The sequence below is a fragment of the Oncorhynchus masou genome, unplaced genomic scaffold (genome assembly GCF_036934945.1).
Source record: "Oncorhynchus masou masou isolate Uvic2021 unplaced genomic scaffold, UVic_Omas_1.1 unplaced_scaffold_4265, whole genome shotgun sequence".
Classification (NCBI taxonomy): Eukaryota; Metazoa; Chordata; class Actinopteri; order Salmoniformes; family Salmonidae; genus Oncorhynchus; species Oncorhynchus masou.
Window position 1 is genome coordinate 1 of NW_027010661.1, and position 23,810 is coordinate 23,810.

General features: G+C 44.9%; 1 pseudogene; it reads right to left on the minus strand.

The window, feature by feature from the left end:
* Positions 1–88: 88 nt before the first annotated feature.
* Positions 89–23,810, minus strand: part of LOC135534985 (presenilin-1-like) — a 29,296-nt pseudogene continuing 5,574 nt past the window's right edge.

Sequence of the window (23,810 nt, forward strand, 5' to 3'; positions counted from 1 at the left end):
ACTGTTCCCTTTTGTTTATACATTCCACTTGCTTTGGCAATGCTAACATATGTTTCCCATGACAATAAAGACCTTGAATTGAATTGACAGGTAGAGAGACAGTGAGAGAGAAAGAGAGAGAGAGAGCAGCCAGACAGAGACAGAGAGAGAGCAGACAGAGAGAGCAGCCAGACAGAGACAGAGAGAGAGCAGACAGACAGAGACAGAGAAAGCAGCCAGACAGAGAGAGAGCGGACAGACAGAGACAGAGAGAGAGCGGACAGACAGAGACAGAGAGAGCAGTCAGACAGAGACAGAGAGAGGACAGACAGAGACAGAGAGAGGACAGACAGACAGAGACAGTGAGAGAGCAGCCAGACAGAGACAGAGAGAGAGCGGACAGACAGAGACAGAGAGAGAGCGGACAGACAGAGACAGAGAGAGAGCGGACAGACAGAGACAGAGCGGACAGACAGAGACAGAGAGAGAGCGGACAGACAGAGACAGAGAGAGAGCGGACAGACAGAGACAGAGAGAGCAGCCAGACAGAGACAGAGAGAGGACAGACAGACAGAGACAGTGAGAGAGCAGCCAGACAGAGACAGAGGGAGCAGCCAGACAGAGAGAGAGCAGCCAGACAGAGACAGAAAGAGAGAGCAGCCAGACAGAGAAGCCAAACAGAGACAGAGAGAGAGCAGCCAGACAGAGACAGAGAGAGAGCAGCCAGCCAGAGAGAAAGCAGAGTGAGGGAATGTAACAGACCATCATGAAGAACAAGAGAATATAATGAGTAGCTGTGTACTCACGATGAGTATGGCAACGAAGCTGGCCAGGGTGGTGTTCCAGTCTCCACTAGCTGCAGCAGAGGCCTTCCCCACCAGCATGCTGTAGAAGATGAAGTCTCCTAGACCCAGCTTCACTCCCCCTGGGAAACACAACCATGTTACACCCCACTGATCCTAACTCTATCCTCAACTGTTACAACACGTTCACCGGACCCGGTAACCCTGACCCGGTACACTGACTCGGTAACCCTGACCCGGTAACCCAGACCCGGTAACCCTGTAACCCTAACCCTGACCCGGTAACCCTGACTCGGTAACCCTGTAACCCTAACCCTGACCCGGTAACCTAGACTCGGTAACCCTGTAACCCTAACCCTGACCCGGTAACCCTGACCCGGTAACCCAGACCCGGTAACCCTGACCCGGTAACCCTGTAAACATAACCCTGACCCGGTAACCCTGACCCGGTAACCCTAATCCTGACCCGGTAACCCTGACTCGGTGACCCTGTAAACATAACCCTGACCCGGTAACCCTGACCCGGTAACCCTAACCCTGACCAGGTAACCCTGTAAACATAACCCTGACCCGGTAACCCTGACCCAGACCCGGTAACCCTGTAAACATAACCCTGACCCGGTAACCCTGACCGGTAACCCTAACCCTGACCCGGTAACCCTAATCCTGACCCGGTAACCCTGACTCGGTGACCCTGTAACCCTAACCCTGACCCGGTAACCCTGTAACCCTAACCCGGTAGCCCTGACCGGTAACCCTGTAACCTAACCCGGTAACCCTGTAACCCTGACCCGGTAACCCTGTAACTCTAACCCTGACCCGGTAACCCAGACCCGGTAACCCAGACCGGTAACCCCTGACCGGTAACCCTGTAACCCTAACCCTGACCCGGTAACCCTGACTGCAACCCCGACCCGGTAACCCTGAGCCGGTAACCCAGACCCGGTAACCCAGACCCGGTAACCCTGACCCGGTAACCCTGACCGGGTAACCCTGACCCGGTAACCTGACTCGGTAACCCTGTAACCCTAACCCTGTAACCCTGAAACCTTCACCCAGGTAACCTCACTGCAACTCTGACCCGTAACCCTAACCCGGTAACCCTGTAACCCTGAAACCCTGACCAGGTAACCCTGACTCGGTAACCCTGACCCTGACCCGGTAACCCTAACCCGGTAACCCTGACACTGTAACCCGGTAACCCTGCAACCCGGTAACCCTAACCCTGTAACCAAGACCCTGTAACCCTGACCCTGTAACCTGGTAACTCTAACCCTGTAACCCTGACCCTGTAACCTGGTAACCCTAACCCTGTTACCCTATAACCCTGTTACCCTATAGCCCTGACCCGGTAACCCTATAGCCATGTTACCCTATAGCCCTGTTACCCTATTACCCTATAACCCTGTTACCCTATAACCCTGTTACCCTATAGCCCTGTAACCCTGTTACCCTATAACCCTGTTACCCTACAACCCTGTTACCCTGTTACCCTATAACCCTGTTACCCTGCTACCCTGTTACCCTAATTCAACCCTGTAACCAATTAGACCTCATATACCAGTCTGTAACCCTGACCCTGTAACCTGGTAACTCTAACCCTGTAACCCTGACCCTGTAACCTGGTAACCCTAACCCTGTTACCCTATAACCCTGTTACCCTATAGCCCTGACCCGGTAACCCTATAGCCATGTTACCCTATAGCCCTGTTACCCTATTACCCTATAACCCTGTTACCCTATAACCCTGTTACCCTATAGCCCTGTAACCCTGTTACCCTATAACCCTGTTACCCTATAACCCTGTTACCCTATAACCCTGTTACCCTATAACCCTATAACCCTGTTACCCTATAACCCTGTTACCCTATAACCCTGTTACCCTATAACCCTATAACCCTGTTACCCTATAACCCTGACCCTATAACCCTGTTACCCTATAACCCTGTTACCCTAATTCAACCCTGTAACCAATTAGACCTCATGAAACATGGCTGTTTCACACGGGGACCACAGGATGCCACAATATCCTAAAACATTCACAGCACCTTAGACACACAAAGCCTTCAGAAAATGTTTCCACTTTTTGTTATTGTTACCGCCTGAATTAAAATTGGATTCAATTGAGATTGTTTTGTCACTGATCTACACACAATGTCCCATAATGTCAAAGTGGAATTATGTTTTTAGAAATGTGTACTAATGAAATTCGAAATGTAAAGCGGATATGTCTTGAATACATTTTTCAACCCCTTTGTCATGGCCTAAATAAGTTCAGGAGAAACATTTTGCAAGTCACATAAATTGCATAGACTCACTCTGTGTGCAATAATAGTGTTTAACATGATTTTTGGAGGACGACCTCATCTCTGTACCCCACACGTACAATTATCTGTAAGTTTCCTCAGTCGAGCAGTGAATAAAAAAAAAAAACAGAGTCAACCACAAAGACCAGTGAGGTTTTCCAATGCCTCGCATAGAAGGGCACCTATTGGTAGATGGGTAAAAAATAAAATAAGCAGACATTGAATATCCCTTTGAGCATGGTGAAGTTATTAATTACACTTTGGATGGTGTATCAATACACCCAGTCACTACAAAGATACAGGCGTCCTTCCTAACTCAGTTGCCAGAGAGGAAGGAAACCGCTCAGGGATTTCACCATGAGGTCAATGGTGACTTTAAAACAGTTACAGAGTTTAATGGCTGTGATAGGAGACAACTGAGGATGGATCAACAACATTGTAGTTACTCCACAATACTAACCTCAATGACAGAGTGAACAGAAGGAAGCTTGTGCAGAATAAAAAATATTCCAAAACATGCATCCTGTTTCCAACAAGTCACTAAAGTAAAACTGCAAATAATGTGGCAAAGCAATTCACTTATTATGTTTGGGGCAAATCCAATACAAACACATTACTGAGTACCACTCTCCATATTTCCAAGCATAGCGGTGGCTGCATCATGTTAGGGGGATGCTTGTAATCCTTCAGGAGTTTTTCAGGATAAAAAGAAAACGGAGCCAAGTACAGGTAAACTCATAGGGGAAAACCTGGTTCAATTTGCTTTCCACCAGGCACAGAGATGAATTCACCTTTCATCAGGACAATAGCCTAAAACACAAGGCCAAATCTTGTGTTTTGGCGGTTGGTTTTCTAGCAAAAAAAACATTTTTTTGTCTAGCAATGATCAACAATGATCAACAATGGTTGTCTAGCAACGATCAACAACTAATTTGAAGAATTTTTTTAGAGAATAAAATGTGCAAATGTTGCACAATCCAGGTGTGGAAAGCTCTTAGAGACTCACCCAGAAAGGCTTACAGCTGTAAACACTGCCAAAGGTGATTCTAACAAGTATTGCTTGAATACTTATGTAATCAAGTTAGTGTTTTATTTTTCATATATATTTCTTTACAAAAAAGGTTAGAATTTTTCTTCCACTTTGATATGAGTATTTTGTGTAGATCGTTGACCAAAAAAAATTACAATACAGAAATATAAAGTCCAGGGTATGAATACTTTCTGAAGGTACTGTACGTGCTGTTGATTGGCTACAGCCTAGCGTTCAACACCACAGTGCCCGCCCAGCTCATCACTAAGCTAAGGACCCTGAACATCTCCCTCTGCAAATGGATCCTGGACTTTAACGGGCTGCCCCCAGGTGGTGAGGGAAGGCAACAACACATTCACCACGCTGATCCTCAACACGGGGGCCCCTCAGGGTTGCGTGTTTAGTCCCCTCCTGTACTCCCTGTTCACCCACGACCGAGTGGCCATGCACAACTTGTTGACGACACAACGGTGGTTGGCTTGATCACCGACGACGATGAGGGAGGTGGTCAGTGGAAGTGTAGTGCCAGGACAACAACCTCTCCTTCAACATCAGCAAGACAAAGTTGTTTGTGGACTACAGGAAATGGAGGTATGAGCGCCCCCCGATCCACATCGACAAGGCTGTAGTGGAGCGGGTCTAGAGCTTCAAGTTCCTCGGTGTCCACATCACTAATGAATTAACATGGTCTACACACACCGAAACACAGTCATGGAGAAGGCACGACAACGCCTCTTCCCCGTCAGGAGGCTGAAAAGGTTTGGCCCTCAGATCCTCAAAACGTTCTACAGCTGCACCATTGAGAGCATCTTGACTGGCTGCATCACCGCCTGGTATGACGGCAACTTGTCATCCAACTGCGAGGCGCTCCAGAGGGTAGTGCCCAGTACATCACTGGGGTTGAGAGCTCTCTGCATTCCAGGACCGCTATACCTGGAGGTGTCAGATGAAGGCCCTAAAAGAAGACTACAGACACCGAAGTCATAGTGCCGATGCACCGAGTCTGGAACCAACAGGACCCTGAACACCTTCCACCACCAAGCCATCAGACTACTGAAGAGTTAACCAATAGGACCCTGAACACCTTCCACCACCAAGCCATCAGACTACTGAAGAGTTAACCAATAGGACCCTGAACACCTTCCACCACCAAGCCATAAGACTACTGAAGAGTTAACCAATAGGACCCTAAACACTTTCCACCACCAAGCCATAAGACTGCTGAAGAGTTAACCAATAGGACCCTAAACACTTTCCACCACCAAGCCATAAGACTGCTGAAGAGTTAAGCAATAGCTACCTGGACTGACTGATAAAGAGTTAACCAATAGCTACCTGGACCAATAGCTACCTGGACCAATAGCTACCTGGACCAATAGCTACCTGGACCAATAGCTACCTGGACCAATAGCTACCTGGACTGACTGATAAAGAGTTAACCAAAAGCTACCTGGACCAATAGCTACCTGGACCAATAGCTACCTGGACCAATAGCTACCTGGACTGACTGATAAAGAGTTAACCAAAAGCTACCTGGACCAATAGCTACCTGGACTGACTGCTAAAGAGTTAACCAATAGCTACCTGGACCAATAGCTACCTGGACCAGTAGCTACCTGGACCAATAGCTACCTGGACTGACTGATAAAGAGTTAACCAAAAGCTACCTGGACCAATAGCTACCTGGACTGACTGCTAAAGAGTTAACCAAAAGCTACCTGGACCAATAGCTACCTGGACCAATAGCGACCTGGACCAATAGCTACCTGGACCAATAGCTACCAGGACTGACTGATAAAGAGTTAATCAATAGCTACCTGAACCAATAGCTACCTGGACTGACTGATAAAGAGTTAATCAATAGCTACCTGGACTGACTGATAAAGAGTTAATCAATAGCTACCTCGACCAATAGCTACCTGGACCAATAGCTACCTGGACCAATAGCTACCTGGACTGACTGCTAAAGAGTTAACCAATAGCTACCTGGACCAATAGCTGCCTGGACCAATAGCTACCTGGACCAATAGCTACCTGGACTGACTGATAAAGAGTTAACCAATAGCTACCTGGACTGACTGATAAAGAGTTAACCAATAGCTACCTGGACCAGTAGCTGCCTGGACCAATAGCTACCTGGACCAATAGCTACCTGGACTGACTGATAAAGAGTTAACCAATAGCTACCTGGACTGACTGATAAAGAGTTAACCAATAGCTACCTGGACCAATAGCTACCTGGACCAATAGCTACCTGGACCAATAGCGACCTGGACCAATAGCTACCTGGACCAATAGCTACCTGGACCAATAGCTACCTGGACCAATAGCTACCTGGACCAATAGCTACCTGGACCAATAGCTACCTGGACCAATAGCTACCTGGACCAATAGACGAGTTATCATTACTCATATGTGTATTTATTCCTTGTGTTATAGAAAAATATATATATATTCTTTTCTCTGCAATGTTGGGAGGCTTAAGTAAGCATTTTGGTTGCTTACTAACAGTTTACATTTTTCCCCAACATGTTGAGCTGAATAACATGTAGGCTGAGCTACAAAGGACTGGTGAACTCAGGCTGTAAAGATTTTACACTTGGCTAAAAGGCAAGTAGAAACACATACTAGCAGTCGCCATGGCTCCTGCTGGAGAGTCCACATCGCTCCGGCGATGAAACCACGTTGTCATGACGCTATTTTCTCTGGCGAGCTCATTGGCTATTGCTGATGACCGTTTTCAAAGCTTGTCGTTGCACTTCTCACACTTCAACAGCATCGCAGATTTTGTGCTGGTCATTTTAATTTATTTTTTAATTTATTATTATTATTTTTTACATATCAGGACATCGGACTGCCCAAAGATGGGACCGCAGTCCTCAGATTGCGTCTCTGGGCCCGCTCACATTAAACGAGCGTTGGTAACGGCCGTGCGCTTCTGATTAGGAAACGACATGGCGATTGTTTTAACGAAACGTGACAAATACAATTGTATTTAGTATTGCTGTTCAGGTCTGTACTCTCCTCGTCATCATCGTCCAGTACGGGTGGTCTGGCAGAGGGGAGTTGTTGATCTCCCGCTGGGTCTCGTCTGCCCAGGACTGAAGTGGTCCCAGCTGATGCTCCTGATGCCCCATCCAGTTAGGGGTGAACCCTCCGTCATCCTCCGGGGGCTGAGAGGGGCGGGCCCAGAGCTAGGGCTGCGGGGGGTGGGGGGAGCATGGAGAAGTCAAATATTATACATGAGGGGGCGGTGAGGCCAGGGCTAGATAGAGCTGCTGCAGGGGCAGGAGAGAAGAAATCAGATATTCTTAAAAACCGCTGGGGATGCCATAAAAAGAGGCATGTTTTGGTGTTCAATTGTGGCCCAGAGATGGAGGGGCTGCTGACGGAGGGTAGAAAATAATTACAATATTACAAAAACGCTGAAGAAAAGAATCATAATTTTTTGGGTGCAAGCGAGGCCAGGGCCTAAAGGAGGCTAAAGGAGAAGGTCGAGAGGAATTGAAACACCAGACACTACAGACTCACATTGACTCTCAACCTGAGTGATGGGGGCCTCTGTTGAGTTCTTCCTGGTCATTGGTCTGTGTCCGAGGCCAGTGTCTGCCATGTTGACGAGCCACACCATGGTCGCTGGGAATGGAGGGACAGGATGGTACAGTAGACATTACATTACTCGCAGCTATGGGCATTCATGTTTAAGGCAAGCAACAACAACATCTTAACTGTATACCAGAATCACTGCCTGTCTGAAAGCATGTGCTAGCTAGTGAAAACATATAGCATAGATAATACTAACAGGCAACACATGAGTTTCCAATCAATACCATATCCTATACCATATCCTAATACCATATCATAATACCATATCATAATACCATATCCATCAACATACCATAATACCATATCCTAATACCATATCATCAACATATCATAATACCATATCCTAATCATATCCATCACCATATCATAATACCATATCCATCAACATATCCTAATACCATATCATAATACCATATCATAATACCATATCCATCAACATATCATAATACCATATCCATCAACATATCATAATACCATATCCATCAACATATCATAATACCATATCATAATACCATATCCATCAACATATCATAATACCATATCCATACCATATCCTAATACCATATCCTAATACCATATCCTAATACCATATCATCAACATATCATAATACCATATCCATCAACATATCCTAATACCATATCCTAATACCATATCCATCAACATATCCTAATACCATATCATAATACCATATCCTAATACCATATCCATCAACATATCATAATACCATATCCATCAACATATCATAATACCATATCCTAATACCATATCATAATACCATATCCTAATATCATATCATAATACCATATCCATCAACATATCCTAATACCATATCCTAATACCATATCCTAATACCATATCCTAATACCATATCATAATACCATATCCATCAACATATCATAATACCATATCCATCAACATATCCTAATACCATATCCTAATACCATATCCTAATACCATATCCTAATACCATATCATAATACCATATCCATCAACATATCATAATACCATATCCATCAACATATCATAATACCATATCCTAATACCATATCCTAATACCATAATACCATATCATCAACATATCATAATACCATATCCATCAACATATCATAATACCATATCCTAATACCATATCATAATACCATATCCATCAACATATCATAATACCATATCCTAATACCATATCCTAATACCATATCCATCACCATATCCTAATACCATATCCTAATACCATATCATCAACATATCAAAATACCATATCCATCAACATATCATAATACCATATCATTAACATATCATAATACCATATCCATCAACATATCATAATACCATATCATAATACCATATCCATCAACATATCATAATACCATATCCTAATACCATATCATAATACCATATCATAATACCATATCATAATACCATATCCATCCTAATATCATATCATAATACCATATCCATCAACATATCCTAATACCATATCCTAATACCATATCCTAATACCATATCCTAATACCATATCATAATACCATATCATAATACCATATCCATCAACATATCATAATACCATATCCATCAACATATCATAATACCATATCCTAATCCATATCTAATACCATATCATAATACCATATCCTATCCATCAACATATCCATCCATATCATAATACCATATCCATCAACATATCATAACACCATATCCTAATACCATATCATAATACCATATCCATCAACATATAATAATACCATATCCATCAACATATCATAATACCATATCCTAATACCATATCCTAATACCATATCCTAATACCATATCATCAACATATCATAATACCATATCCATCAACATATCATAATACCATATCCTAATAATACAACATATCCTAATACCATATCCATCAACATATCCTAATACCATATCCTAATACCATATCATAATACCATATCATAATACCATATCCATCAACATATCATAATACCATATCCTAATACCATATCCTAATACCATATCCTAATACCATATCAACATATCATAATACCATATCCATCAACATATCATAATACCATATCATCAACATATCATAATACCATATCCTAATACCATATCCTAATACCATATCATAATACCATATCATAATACCATATCCATCAACATATCATAATACCATATCCATCAACATATCATATCCATCAACATATCATAATACCATATCCATAATACCATATCATATCCATAACATATCATAATACCATATCATAATACCATATCCATCTAACATATCATAATACCACATCATAATACCATATCCATCATATCATAATACCATATCCATCAACATATCATAATACCATATCCATCAACATATCATAATACCATATCATAATACCATATCATAATACCATATCATAATCAACATATCATAATACCATATCCATCAACATATCATAATACCATATCCTAATACCATATCCTAATACCATATCATAATACCATATCCATCAACATATCATAATACCATATCCATCAACATATCATAATACCATATCCTAATACCATATCATAATACCATATCATAATACCATATCCATCAAATACCATAATCCATATCATAATACCATATCCATCAACATATCATAATACCATATCCATCAACATATCATAATACCATATCCTAATACCATATCATAATACCATATCCATAATAACATATCATAATACCATATCCATCAACATATCATAATACCATATCCTAATACCATATCATAATACCATATCATAATACCATATCATAATACCATATCCATCAACATATCATAATACCATATCCATACCATATCATAATACATATCATAATACCATATCCATCAACATATCATAATACCATATCCATCAACATATCCTAATATCATATCCTAATACCATATCATAATACCATATCCATCAACCCGCTAACTAGCTAGCCATTTCACATCGGTTACACCAGCCTAATCTCGGGAGTTGATAGGCTTGAAGTCATAAACAGCTTCTGGCAAACGCAGTAAAGTGCTGTTTGAATGAAAGCGACGAGCCTGCTGGTGCCTACCATCAGTCAGACTGCTCTATCAAATCAGACTTAATTATAACATAATAACACACACAAATATGAGCCTTTGGTCAAATCCGCAAGACGTTTATTCTTTCAGTGAAATACGGAAACATGACCACTATCGAACTGACCTGTCACCTGGGCCGGTGGGGGTTTTCCAGTCCTTTGTGTGCTCCACCTCAATCTTCCTGTGGTCCATCTTCAATTTCTCAGAGATCATTTCCTCACTTTGTCCTCAGACTCCATCCAGGTCTCATGTGGAGATTCTGCAGTTCCATCCACAACCATGTTGTTCCGCCTTGATTGTCCCTCGAGATAATCTGATTTCTCCGCCATTGTTATCATGGGTTCACACACAGAACTGATGTCCTCTCTCAATGACTGACAGATTGCTGTCATCTTGCCTGTTCTCCTGTTTCAACTCGTCTAAGCTGACCCTGGGAGAAAGCTGTTCTCCTGTTTCAACTCGTCTAACTGACCCTGGGAGAACAGCTGTTCTCCTGTTTCAACTCACCTAACTGACCCTGGGAGAACTGCTGTTCTCCTGTTTCAACTCGTCTAACTGACCCTGGGAGAACAGCTGTTCTCCTGTTTCAACTGCGTTCTCTAACTGACCCTGGGAGAACAGCTGTTCTCCTGTTTCAACTCGTCTAACTGACCCTGGGAGAACAGCTGTTCTCCTGTTTCAACTCGTCTAACTGACCCTGGGAGAACAGCTGTTCTCCTGTTTCAACTCGTCTAACTGACCCTGGGAGAACAGCTGTTCTCCTGTTTCAACTCGTCTAACTGACCCTGGGAGAACAGCTGTTCTCCTGTTTCAACTCGTCTAACTGACCCTGGGAGAACTGCAGACTGTTCTTCAGGTCCTGGACCTCTCTGGTCAGGACGCCCATTCTTTTATTAGTTGAATCCAGCAGTATTTGGACAAAACACTAATTTTCTTATTTTTGAAACAACTGCTTGGAGAAATATTTTTGTGTTCTCCTGTGACAGAGAGACACCACTGTCCTCAATGGCACTCCCACCGGCTTTAGTCTTTGTCATGGTAGCTAGCAGCATAGGCTACGCTGTTACTCCTCACAGTTCCAGACAGGGCAGGTCATAGGATACATTGTTGTTTTTCAAATCAGCAGGGATCTGACAGCCACAAACCCGGAAAACAATCCACGGTCCCGGCCACAATGGCTAAACCTGTCACAGGCTGCTGCGTTCAAGGCTACGCCAAAAATCTCCTCAGACCCGGCCTTGATCGGCATGATCACTGGACAGAGTATCCCCAGCAACTGATGCCAACGGCGTCACGGGATCCAAACTAAAATGTTAGCTAGCTAATAAGAAACTTTCCAACACACTTTTATAAACAACAAACCGAGCTCTCCCTGACAAACAGCCCCAGGCCATGTTTCCTCCAAAATTCTACAGTTGGCACAATGCAGTTGTGCAGGTAGCATTCTCTTGGAATCCGTCAAACCCAGATTTGTCCGTAGGACTGCCAGATGGTGAAGCCTGATTCATCACTCCAGAGAACGCATTTTCACTGCTTCAGAGTCCAATGGCGGCGAGCTTTACACCACTCCAGCCGACGCTTGGCATTGAGCGTAGTGATCTTAGGCTTGTGTGCGGCTCCTCAGCCATGGAAAACCAATTTCGTGAAGCTCCCGACTAACAGTTATTGTACTAGCGTTGCTTCCAGAGGAAGTTTATAACTCAGTAGTGAGTTTTGCAACCGAGGACAGACGATATTTATGCACTACTCACTTCGGCGCTCGGCGGTTCCTTCCACTTCGCGGATGAGCCGTTGTTGCTCCTAGAAGTTTATACTTTACAATAACAGCACTTACAGTTGACCGCTCGCAGGGCAGAAATTGGATATACTAACTTGTTGGAAAGGTGACATCCTATGACGATGCTACGGTTGAAAGTCACTGAGTTCTCAGTGACGGCCATTCTACTGCCAATGTTTGTCCATGGAGATTGCATGGCTGTGTGTCAGCAACGGTGTGGGTCAAATAGCAGAATTCACTCATTTGAAGGGGTGTCCACATACTTTTGTATATATAGTGCACTCCATAAATGTTTTTAAACTGGAACCGGGTGGGGATCTTCAGATGACTGTGAGCAAAACTACTCACATGTACGTTTTAGTGAGGGTCTCACCTTTCCACAGAGGGGTCATGTTAGGAGTGGAGGCCAAATTGTTTGGATGCTACAGACAGAAGGTGGCAGGAGAGGCTGTACAAACTACCAGCAACAGTGTGTGAAAACCTTGTGAAGACTTTACAGAAAACATTTGACCTCTGTCATTGCCAACAAAGGGTGTATTGAGATAAACTTTTGTTATTGACCAAATATTATTTTCCACCATAATTTGCAAATAAATTCATTAAAAAAATCCTCAATGTGATTTTCTGGATTTTTTCCCTCATTTTGTCTGTCATACTTGAAGTGGACTTATGATGAAAATTACAGGCCTCTCTCCTCTTTTTTAAGTGGGAGAACTTGCACAATTGGTGGCTGACTTAATACTTGTTTGCCCCACTGTACAGACAGAAGGTGGCAGAAGAGGCTGTACAAACTTCAGACGAGTCTTGTGAGCTTTTGTGGGCGTCGTAAAGCAAAACGGAGAACGCCATCGTGTTTGTGAGGGTGATCCCTCCATAATAGTTTGTAGGCCAAACCGTTTGTGAGATCCCGAAAATCACATTTCACCGCAGATGTAGGAAGGGCGACATTAAGCTGACAGGGATTTCTTTATGATGCTAATAAAGTTTCTGCGGGGGCTCGAACATCGACTCATGGATCGTGTGTGTGTCATTCAGAGGGTGAAGTGGCAAGACAAAATATATAAGTGCCTTTGAACGGGGCATGGTAGTAGGTGCCAGGCACGCTGGTTCTGTCAAGAACTGCAACGGTGCTGGGGTTTTCCACACAGCCGTTTCCTGTGTGTATCAAGAACGGTCCACCACCCAAAGGACATCCAGCCAAACTAACACAATCATAGCTTTCACCTGGTCAGTCCACGCCGTGGAAACACCAGAGTGTTCCTAATGTTTTGTCCACTCGGTGTATATGTAATACAGGTTACAGGTGTTGATGTCGAGGGTGATGCGTCTTACAGGAGTAGATGAGAGCAGGAAGATGGGTTCGTTCCTCTCCTGGGCTGTCTCCACTAGGATACGTAGAGGACCTTTGGGGCAGAGCACCGCTAGGAGATCTATGGAGGGAGAAACAGGGGTCGTATTCATTAGGGCACTGCTAGGAGGGTCGTATTCATAGGGCACCTCTAGCAGATCTATGGAGGAGAAACACGGGTCGTATTCATTAGGCACCTCTAGCAGATCTATGGAGGGAGAAACAGGGTCGTATTCATTAGGGCACCTCTAGCAGATCTATGGAGGGAGAAACAGGGGTCGTATTAATTAGAGCACCTCCTAGCAGATCTATGGAGGGAGAAACAGGGGTCGTATTCATTAGGGCACTCTAGCAGATCTATGGAGGAGGGAGAAACAGGGGTCGTATTCATTAGGGCACCTCGTGGCAAAATGTTTTGTAACAGAAAATGTAAACAGGCATTTGTTATTGTACAGTTCAGATAACACACTGAAACAAGGAGAAGCTTTCTTCCGTTTGGTGCCTAATGAATATGACGCAGAGCTTTGAGTCAGGATAGAATAGTGTTGGAGACAGAACAGAGGGTGCTTTGAGAGAGAGAGACCAAGTAGAAATATTTCATCTGAGTTAAAGAATGTCTGAGATTGACTGGGTGTAGTAAACTCTTTATCAACACCGACTAAAGGGAGAACACGGATGGAATCAGGACAAATAGTGTTGGACCCAAAAACGCAAGGCTCTTTGGGACCGAGATCAAGTCAAAATATTTAATCTGATTTAAAAGACATTTCTGGGTGGGTGAAAACTCTGACCACCAGCGCTGTTACCCCCACCAAACCAAACCTAAAAACGGACCACTGTTACCCCCACCAAACCAAACCTAAAAACAGACCACTGTTACCCCCACCAAACCAAACCTAAAAACAGACCACTGTTACCCCCACCAAACCAAACCTAAAAACGGACCACTGTTACCCCCACCAAACCAAACCTAAAAACAGACCACTGTTACCCCCACCAAACCAAACCTAAAAACAGGCCACTGTTACCCCCACCAAACCAAACCTAAAAACGGACCACTGTTACCCCCACCAAACCAAACCTAAAACAGACCACTGTTACCCCCACCAAACCAAACCTAAAAACAGACCACTGTTACCCCCACCAAACCAAACCTAAAAACGGACCACTGTTACCCCACCAAACCAAACCTAAAAACAGACCACTGTTACCCCCACCAAACCAAACCTAAAAACGGACCACTGTTACTCCCACCAAACCAAACCTAAAAAACGGACCACTGTTACCCCCACCAAACCAAACCTAAAAACAGACCACTGTTACCCCACCAAACCAAACCTAAAAACGGACCACTGTTACCCCCACCAAACCAAACCTAAAAAACGGACCACTGTTACCCCACCAAACCAAACCTAAAACGGACCACTGTTACCCCACCAAACCAAACCTAAGAACGGACCACTGTTACCCCCACCAAACCTAAAAACAGACCACTGTTACCCCCACCAAACCAAACCTAAAAACAGACCACTGTTACCCCACCAAACCAAACCTAAAAACGGACCACTGTTACCCCCACCAAACCAAACCTAAAAACGGACCACTGTTACCCCCACCAAACCAAACCTAAAAACAGACCACTGTTACCCCCACCAAACCAAACCTAAAAACGGACCACTGTTACCCCCACCAAACCAAACCTAAAAACGGACCACTGTTACCCCCACCAAACCAAACCTAAAAACGGACCACTGTTACCCCCACCAAACCAAACCTAAAAACAGACCACTGTTACCCCCACCAAACCAAACCTAAAAACAGACCACTGTTACCCCCACCAAACCAAACCTAAAACGGACCACTGTTACCCCACCAAACCAAACCTAAAAACGGACCACTGTTACCCCCACCAAACCTAAAAACCTAAGAACGGACCACTGTTACCCCCACCAAACCAAACCTAAGAACGGACCACTGTTACCCCCACCAAACCTAAAAACAGACCACTGTTACCCCACCAAACCAAACCTAAAAACAGACCACTGTTACCCCCACCAAACCAAACCTAAAAAACGGACCACTGTTACCCCCACCAAACCAAACCTAAAAACGGACCACTGTTACCCCCACCAAACCAAACCTAAAAACGGACCACTGTTACCCCACCAAACCAAACCTAAAAACGGACCACTGTTACCCCCACCAAACCAAACCTAAAAACGGACCACTGTTACCCCCACCAAACCAAACCTAAAAACGGACCACTGTTACCCCCACCAAACCAAACCTAAAACAGACCACTGTTACCCCTACCAAACCAAACCTAAAAACAGGCCACTGTTACCCCACCAAACCAAACCTAAAAACAGACCACTGTTACCCCTACCAAACCAAACCTAAAAACAGGCCACTGTTACCCCACCAAACCAAACCTAAAAACAGACCACTGTTACCCCTACCAAACCAAACCTAAAAACAGGCCACTGTTACCCCCACCAAACCAAACCTAAAAACAGACCACTGTTACCCCCACCAAACCAAACCTAAAAACAGACCACTGTTACCCCCACCAAACCAAACCTAAAAACAGGCCACTGTTACCCCACCAAACCAAACCTAAAAACAGACCACTGTTACCCCACCAAACCAAACCTAAAAACAGACCACTGTTACCCCCACCAAACCAAACCTAAAAACAGACCACTGTTACCCCCACCAAACCAAACCTAAAAACGGACCACTGTTACCCCACCAAACCAAACCTAAAAACGGACCACTGTTACCCCACCAAACCAAACCTAAAAAAACAGTACCATTAAACCAAACCTAAAAACGGACCACTGTTACCCCCACCAAACCAAACCTAAAAACAGACCACTGTTACCCCCACCAAAACCTAAAACAAACCACTGTTACCCCACCAAACCAAACCTAAAAACAGGCCACTGTTACCCCCACCAAACCAAACCTAAAAACGGACCACTGTTACCCCCACCAAACCAAACCTAAAAACAGGCCACTGTTACCCCCACCAAACCAAACCTAAAACGGACCACTGTTACCCCCACCAAACCAAACCTAAAAACGGACCACTGTTACCCCCACCAAAACCAAACCTAAAAACGGACCGCTGTTACCCCCACCAAACCAAACCTAAAAACAGACCACTGTTACCCCCACCAAACCAAACCTAAAAACGGACCACTGTTACCCCACCAAACCAAACCTAAAAACAGGCCACTGTTACCCCCACCAAAACCAAACGAACCACTGTTACACACCACCAAAAAACCAAACCTAAAAACAGGCCACTGTTACCCCCACCAAACCAAACCTAAAAAACGGACCACTGTTACCCCCACCAAAACCAAACCTAAAAACGGACCGCTGTTACCCCCACCAAACCAAACCTAAAAACAGACCACTGTTACCCCCACCAAACCAAACCTAAAACGGACCACTGTTACCCCACCAAACCAAACCTAAAAACAGGCCACTGTTACCCCCACCAAAAAACCAAACGAACCACTGTTACACACCACCAAACCAAACCTAAAAACAGGCCACTGTTACCCCCACCAAACCAAACCTAAAACGGACCACTGTTACCCCCACCAAACCAAACCTAAAAACAGGCCACTGTTACCCCACCAAACCAAACCTAAAAACAGACCACTGTTACCCCCACCAAACCAAAACCTAAAAACAGGCCACTGTTACCCCCACCAAACCAAACTAAAACGGACCACTGTTACCCCCACCAAACCAAACCTAAAAACAGACCACTGTTACCCCACCAAACCAAACCTAAAAACAGACCACTGTTACCCCACCAAACCAAACCTAAAAACAGACCACTGTTACCCCCACCAAAACCAAACGAACCACTGTTACCCCCACCAAACCTAAACGGACCACTGTTACCTCCAATAAACTAAACCTAAATAGACCACTGTTACCCTCAACAAACCAAACCTAAACGGACCACTGTTACTTACCCCCACCAACCCAAAACAGACCACAGTTACCCCCACCAACCCAAAACAGACCACAGTTACCCCCACCAACCCAAAACAGATCACTGTTACCCCCACCAAACCTAAACCGACCACTGTTCTACCTCAAGCTAAACACTTATAGGTTAAATAAATCTACAATGACCACTATTCTGTCGTGGCCATTATTCTCCGACAGTGGTTGTGTCCCCAACTACCCCCTAACCCTATATAGTGCACTACTTTTGACCAGAACCCTATGGTGTCTGGTCAGAAGTAGTGCACTTGATAGGGAATAGGGGGCCATTTGGGAGAACGCTTCGGAAGGGGCAGCTTTAAGAGGAAATCTGGTCCTATCTAAGGTTGTCTAAATTAAGAATGTCTTAACCTCAGCTGTCATGACTCTCTCTGCCCCTCACTTCCTGTCTCAGATGGGTGTTTCCTGTTTGTCGACCAGTCAGATCCTTCCTCTCAACAACAACAACGGTTAGGAAATCTAGGTGCTGCCCTGAGTCTCGTCTGAAGAGGACTTGAGATCGATAGAGAGCAGTAAAACAAATAGAGCAACTAGAGAGATAGGTCATCTTCACAAAGAGAAACATGGGAGGGGATGTGTCCATCTCCTTTGTCCTGAAGTGTACACTCATTCACTACAGATTCCACAAGTCTAAAACTATTGTATCGGTAGAGGCATGGGCTACAGGGAGTTTCCACCATGTTTCTTAGACCAGTCTTTTCCTTGACAAAAGAAGGGAAGTGAACAAGTGTACACTTTGAGCAGAAAGGAGAGATAATTGGGGCCGTAGCTACAGTCTCACAGTGACAGACCCGTATACAAGCCAAAGACTCAAGCCGGAAGTCTCACCATAGACAGATATAACGGCCAGGATGAGCCAGGCGGTCCACTCAGGAAGGTACTTGATGAAGACCAGAGCCATGAGAGCAGAGATCATGATGAGGTAGGCCTGCTGCAGGCGGAGGACCCTTCCAGTGGATACAGATCATCCCTACCACCCCGAAGTTCCAGACGATCACAGCCAAGGTGATCAGTCCATCGCCCGTTGTACGTCTTGAACACTTCTCTGGGGGAGGACAAGAGTGAGCCTGTTACGTTTAGGAGGACAGAGGACAGAGGGCGGCAGGGTAGCCTGGTGGTTAGAGTGTAGAGGTGGCAGGTAGCCTAGTGGTTAGAGTGTAAGAGGAGGCAGGGTGGCTAGTGGTTAGAGTGTAGAGTCGGCAGGGTAGCCTAGTGGTTAGAGTGTAGAGGAGGCAGGGTGGCCTACTGGTTAGAGTGTAAGTCGGCAGGAGGTAGCCTAGTGGTTAGAGTGTAGAGTCGGCAGGGTAGCCTAGTGGTTAGAGTGTAGAGGAGGCAGGGTAGCCTAGTGGTTAGAGTGTAGAGGGAGGCAGGGTAACCTAGTGGTTAGAGTGTAGAGGAGGCAGGGTAGCCTAGTGGTTAGAGTGTAGAGGAGGCAGGTAACCTAGTGGTTAGAGTGTAGAGTCGTCAGGGTAGCCTAGTGGTTAGAGTGTAGAGGTGGCAGGTAGCCTAGTGGTTAGAGTGTAGAGGAGGCAGGGTAGCCTAGTGGTTAGAGTGTAGAGGTAGCCTAGTGGTTAGAGTGTAGAGGTAGCCTAGTGGTTAGAGTGTAGAGGTAGCCTAGTGGTTAGAGTGTAGAGGTGGCAGGGTAGCATAGTGGTTAGAGTGTAGAGGTGGCAGGGTAGCATAGTGGTTAGAGTGTAGAGGTGGCAGGGTAAGCCTAGTGGTTAGAGCGTTGGACTAGTAACCGAAAGTAACTGACAAGGTAAAAATCTGTTGTTCTGCCCCTGAACAGACAGAAAATAAGAATTTGTTCTTAACTGACTAGCCTAGTTAAATAAAGGTAAAAAAAATAAAAAATCTGCCCAGTCACACTCTTACACAGCAGATTTACCGATGACTGAAATATATATGTGATTGAAAAGAGAGAGAGAATAAGATATGGAAGGGAAAAGAAGGGACTCACTTGAGATATATGAAGGAGAAGAAGAACAGGAGAAGTAGAGGGGAGAGGAACAGCCAGCCTTGGATCACCTGAAGGGACACACAGAGATCAATAACAGCCAACTGTCTGTATTACATGCTCGGCATGTCACTGTATCTAGACACACACAGGAGAAGACAGGGTAAGAGTGCTACAGGGATGAGTGATACCAGGCTTGTGTTCATCAGCCAACAAGCGGAAGAAAACAGACTGAAAAAGGGACGACTTCCTGGACTTGTCAGGAAGTTAAACGTTATGATACGTTGGTTGCAAACTGATTTACTTTGTGTGCCCTAATGAATACGACCCTAATGGCATTGTTAGAGCAACATCTCTTACCCTGTAGCATCTCTTACCCTGTAGCATCTCTTACCCTGTTGCAGCATCTCTTACCCTGTTGCAGCATCTCTTACCCTGTAGCATCTCTTACCCTGCAGCATCTCTTACCCTGTTGCAGCATCTCTTACCCTGTTGCAGCATCTCTTACCCTGTAGCATCTCTTACCCTGCAGCATCTCTTACCTGTAGCATCTCTTACCCTGTTGCAGCATCTCTTACCCTGTTGCAGCATCTCTTACCCTGTTGCAGCATCTCTTACCCTGCTGCAGCATCTCTTACCCTGTTGCAGCATCTTCTTACCCTGTTGCAGCATCTCTTACCCTGTTGCAGCATCTCTTACTTGTAGCATCTCTTACCCTGTAGCATCTCTTACCCTGTAGCATCTCTTACCCTGTTGCAGCATCTCTTACCCTTGCACTCTTACCCTGTAGCATCTCTTACCCTGTTGCAGCATCTCTTACCCTGTTGCAGCATCTCTTACCCTGTTGCAGCATCTCTTACCCTGTTGCAGCATCTCTTACCCTGTAGCAGCGGTACTTGTATAGCAGCACCAGCACCATGGTCATGACTATGATGACACTGATCATGATGGTGGCGTTGAGGACTGAGTTGAGGGCTCGCTGCCCTATTGTGTCTGTGTCCTCTGGGAATGGGGTGTATATCCTGGAAAACACATCACATGTCAGACAGGTATCAATATCCTGGACAACAGAAGATTAGACTCATCACATTGGACTCATCACATTAGATCATTTCAGAATATGTTAGTGTCAGACAACCCCATCAAATACTCAAACACCATCCTTTGTGAATCCTCACTTTGCTGCTATTGTTATTATAATAATATTGTCTGTGTTTCTCCAGCTGCTTGATTATCTTGTCTATTTCTCCAGCTGCTTGATTATCTTGTCTGTTTTTCCAGCTGCTTGATTATCTTGTCTGTTTTTCTCCAGCTGCTTGATTATCTTGTCTGAACAGCCCATAGGTAAACAAACTGAACAATGCATCTTCTTCGTTAGCAGGCCAGCCACATTTCCTGTACTTTCTGTTAGTAAATACTGTAGATGTATGCTGATATTTCATCATCAAGGTGTTGTGTGTCGCATTATCGCCATCTAGTGGCTATGCTAGTCAACTGCATCAACAACCCTAACCCTGGGGACAACACAGAAGCCTCGTCTCAGGGTTCCAACAACCTAACCCCAGAGACAACCTGTCGCCAGAACGTCGTCGGTACTTACAGCCTCTGTCCATCGTTCTGGGTGTAGAAGCTGACGGACTTGATGGTTGCCCACGACGACCACCATGCAGAGTGTGACAGGGACGAACAGCATGATGACGTGTTTGGCCCCGTACTTCAGCGTCAGCTCCTCATCTTCGTCTTCCTCACTCTCTACCACCTGAGGGGGTGCGTTGTGGGGGAGCCTGTCCGTTCTGTTCCTTCCCCCTCCACCCCTGGACCGCACCCCCGTCACCCCAGGCTCAGGGTGCTGGTTCTGGGTTGGTACTGGAGTCTCAGTCACCTGGAGGAGGAACAGAAGGGGACATAAATACACACCTCTTAGGGTCAGTCTGCAGAACAAGGAAACATTTACATTATAGTCATTTAGCAGACTCTCTGATCTAGAGCCACTACAGTAGTGAGTCATTTAGCAGACTCTCTGATCCAGAGCCACTACAGTAGTGAGTCATTTAACAGACTCTCTGATCCAGAGCCACTACAGTAGTGAGTCATTTAGCAGACTCTCTGATCCAGAGCCACTTACAGTAGTGAGTCATTTAACAGACTCTCTGATCCAGAGCCACTACAGTAGTGAGTCATTTAACAGACTCTCTGATCCAGAGCCACTACAGTAGTGAGTCATTTAACAGACTCTCTGATCCAGAGCCACTACAGTAGTGAGTCATTTAGCAGACTCTCTGATCCAGAGCCACTCAGTAGAGTCATTTAACAGACTCTCTGATCCAGAGCCACTACAGTAGTGAGTCATTTAACAGACTCTCTGGATTTAGAGCCACTGCAGTGAGTCACTTAACAGACTCTCTGATCCAGAGCCTCTACAGTAGTGAGTCATTTAACAGACTCTCTGATCCAGAGCCACTACAGTAGTGAGTCATTTAACAGACTCCCTCTGATCCAGAGCCACTACAGTAGTGAGTCAATTAACAGACTCTCTGATGCAGAGCCACTACAGTAGTGAGTCGATGAACAGACTCTCTGATCCAGAGCCACTACAGTAGTGAGTCATTTAACAGACTCTCTGATCCAGAGCCACTACAGTAGTGAGTCATTTAGCAGACTCTCTGATCCAGAGCCACTACAGTAGTGAGTCATTTAGGAGACTCTCTGATCCAGAGCCACTACAGTAGTGAGTCATTTAACAGACTCTCTGATCCAGAGCCACTACAGTAGTGAGTCATTTAACAGACTCTCTGACCCAGAGAGGTGGGGTTAGGGGTGGGGTTAGGGGTGGGGTTAGGGGTGGGGTTAGCCTAACCCACACACACTCCTGTGGGGACAGTTTGCTCTGTGTCAGCTGTTACATCAGAACAAGGTTGGTCTATGGCAATAAGAGTTGGTGAGACGACAATAACAGACCTGGAACCAGGATAAATCTCCTTCACGGGGAGTCAACAAAGAAAGGGGAGGGATTGAGGAAGGTTAGGGTTAGGGTTAAGAACTAGGGTTAAGAACCAAAGAGCTAGAGACCACCACAGAACTAAAGGGACCACCACAGAACTAAAGGGACCACCACAGAACTAAATAGACCAGCACAGAACTAAAGAGACCACCACAGAACTAAAGAGACCACCACAGAACTAAATAGACCAGCACAGAACTAAATAGACCACCACAGAACTAAAGGGACCACCACAGAACTAAAGAGACCACCACAGAACTAAAGAGACCACCACAGAACTAAAGAGACCACCACAGAACTAAAGAGACCACCACAGAACAAAATAGACCACAACAGAACTAAATAGACCACCACAGAACTAAAGAGACCACCACAGAACTAAATAGACCAGCACAGAACTAAAGAGACCAGCACAGAACTAAAGAGACCAGCACAGAACTAAAGAGACCACGACAGAACTAAATAGACCACCACAGAACTAAAGAGACCACGACAGAACTAAATAGACCACCACAGAACTAAAGAGAACACCACAGAACTAAAGAGACCACGACAGAACTAAATAGACCACCACAGAACTAAATAGACCACCACAGAACTAAATAGACCACAACAGAACTAAATAGACCACCACAGAACTAAATAGACCACCACAGAACTAAATAGACCACCACAGAACTAAATAGACCACCACAGTGTTATATTGTATCTCTATGGGGCTGAGTTCCTAGACAGATTAAGCCTAGTCTGGACTGCAAACCGTTCTCTGTGAATATTCTCCATGGAAAGTGCTTCGAAGTCCAGGACTTGACCTAATCTGTGTCTGGGAAACCAGCCTTATACAGCACTCTCCCATTGACACCAGCCTGAGGAGTGACCGGCCT